Here is a 2,978-nt window from a genome sequence, read left to right as displayed (position 1 = left end):
TCAGAGTGAAGACAGCCTCAACCAAGAGAGTCTTCTCCCAGAGTCAGAACCATCTGACAACTGGTCTTTTTAGATTCCTATTCATAGAAGCTGTTGTTCCCCCATTCCTTCTGACAGATGAACTACTTCTGTAGTTCCATACCTCTTCCATTTCTGCGTCTTAATTTGAGCACTAGCTCTGCTTACTAATGCTTACACCCAAAGACACTGCCAACATTCCCAGCTTTCTTGCCTGCCAGGAGGTCTTCATCTGTTTTTAGTGTGGACAATTGCCAAATGCCCAGGAGCTCCCTGAACACTGCCAGCTCAACCTTCCTGCTGAGAGAGCTTTCCAGCTCCTTGCTAAAACTTGTTTCAGGAAATCTCATAGTATAAAATGCACTGTGGTGAAGAACTGTATCAGAGTGGGTGAAACCAATCCTACTTAATGCAAAGTAGGCTTTATCATAACCACTTTCTCACTTTCATGCAAATCATGTTATGACATTTTCGCCACCAGGTACAGCGACTATCACCCAATCATTTCCTTCTCGCTTGCTTATCTCCTGCCTTGTTCAAGAAGCCAACCATACTAAGGCCAAGAGATTTGTTTTCCTCTTTCATGCCCCAGCACTTGGCCATGGCTGGGGCAAGGACTCAATTAGAAATGTTGAGAAGAATGTGCACTCAGGCTTGAAAATGAGAGAGTGCTCTCTGGGCCACCTGGGTGGCTCAGTTGGTTAAGCTTCTGACTCTTGATCGTAACTCAGATCATGACCTCATGGTTCATGAGATTGAGCCCTGCACTGGGCTCTGTGCTGACAGCTGTGAGCCTGCTTGAGATTCTCCCTCCCTCTCTCTCTCTGCCCCTCCCTCTCTCTCTCTCTCAAATAAATAAATTAACATTAAAAAAAGAAGAAGAAGAAAATGAGGATCCTGAAAGGTGCAATCTTCTTGGGAATCATTTTCGAGTTGTGCTAATAGATGATAGACTTATTTTTAAACCTCCAGTGGATGAAGATTTGTACTGGATCTTAAATCTGAACACAACGAAAAGTGTTTTCACAGGATGGTTTTTCCTTTTGTTTAGAGAGGGAAAGTTCGAGCTGGGTGAAGGGGACAGAGGGAGGGAGAGAGTGAGAATCTTAACCAGGCTCCACACTCAGTCTGTTGTGGGGCTCAATCCCATGACCCTGGGACCATGACCTAACCCGAAATCAAGAGCTGGGTGCTCAACTGACGGAGGCACCCAGGTGCCCCATCACGATGTGTTTTTTAAAACATCTAGGTAATGTCTGCTTTTTTGTAATGTGTCCCTGAAGTAGAGCAAAGGCCTTGCCCCACAGAGCAGTGGCCAGCTGTTCATGAAGGGCTCATGCCTGCCTATCAGTCATCTAAAAGATTAACAGTTTGCTCAAGTTTTATCAAAATTCAGCTTATAAATCACTATTCACAGTTAAAGATGTGAATGAATAAGGATGACAGATTGTTATTTTAATGAATACTTTTGAAAATTATTTTTAAAAACAAGAACCAAATGAGCCTAGGAGACCCTCTTGAAAGTCAGATTAAAGGCGTATAAAAAGACGCAGGTCATCAAACCACATTTCCTACTGGAGGCTCCAAGATCCTGTCACCTTCTTCAGGCGGACAAGCCAGGGCAGAGCATGAGACACCACCTGCTACTTTCACTGTGGTATTGATTCAGACCCTGGCAGCAGGGTGGGGAAGGCAGGCAGCTTGTAAGGTCCCAGGCCTCTGGTTTCCTCGCCTTGGATTCAAGGATGCAAACCTATATTGAGGAGTCTTCAGAGATAGACATTTCTTATTAATGGACTGCACTGATGCCAGGGCTTCCAGAAACAGTTTCTCAAAAAACATTTATAAAACCTCTTGGTTAAAGATCATTACCACAAGGGGAGCCGTTACCTCCCTGTTGGACCTGTGCCAGAAAACTTGTCTATGCATTGATTGTACAGTTTAAAGACAGTCCTGGCCAGACTCTTCCTCCTAAGGAAAGTTCCTCCCTCCCGCCCATCTCTTCCCCATCCTGAATCCCTTCTGAAAGATTTCTCAGAGCCCGGAGGGCAAAAACATGAGCAAGTTGCTGGGTTGCGGTTTGGCCAGGGAGGTAGGAGCCTGCTAGGGCAGGCTATGACCACTCCCAGTCATCATGACAAAGGACAGATGAAGAAACTGATGGGAGAAAAAGTTTGGGGAGATATTGTTGGTTCACAGCCCCTGGGGCTTCCCAGATGGAATCAGAAACTGGCCCCCATAGCTGCAGGGCAGGGAGAGGCTGAAGAAGGAGGGAGCCCACTCCGGGTTGGTAGGTGGCAGTTTTAATAAGCAAAGGGGACTTGTATTTAAGGCTTGTCTTGAGTGGTAGCAAGGTGAATGGATCACACACCCACCCACCAAATCTTAAAACTTCATATAAAGAGGGCTTAACTGGGTTTAGTCACGCACACTGTGCAGGTGTTTCCAACTAGACCAAGGCTGTGTCCTTGGAGCAGCCTCTGGGAGTGGAAAGGCAAATGGAACCCCCATTCCAAGGACAGAGGAGGCAATGAGGAGCCTCTGAATGCCAGGGTCCAACTCATGGGTCAACTGGTGGTCATGTCTTTTGGATGACCTTCCCCAACTGACTACTATAGCATAATAAACATAGGAATTAAAGATTGCAACACCCGTATATCATCTGCCATGCAGACCACAGAGGTGCTGAAGGTCAATGGCCTATCAGCAACCAGCAGCTGTTTCCTCCTTCAGGTGGGGAGGCTGTGAAAACCATCACCAGCTGCAGTGGTTTGTAAACAGGAGCACAATCCCCTTTGTGTTGTTGTGTTTTCTTTAGGGTTTTGCAAGACTCAACAATACTAATTACTGCACTAGGAGTCCCTGACTGGGTTAAAGTCATGCTGAGTGTAAATTAATGAATGGACAAGACGATCCATTAACCCAATTTGATGACCTTGGATGGGCTGCCATGTGAGAAA

This window comes from Crocuta crocuta, unplaced genomic scaffold, assembly GCF_008692635.1.
Source record: "Crocuta crocuta isolate KB4526 unplaced genomic scaffold, BGI_CrCroc_1.0 scaffold337, whole genome shotgun sequence".
Lineage (NCBI taxonomy): Eukaryota > Metazoa > Chordata > Mammalia > Carnivora > Hyaenidae > Crocuta > Crocuta crocuta.
Note: the sequence above shows the minus strand (reverse complement) of the source record.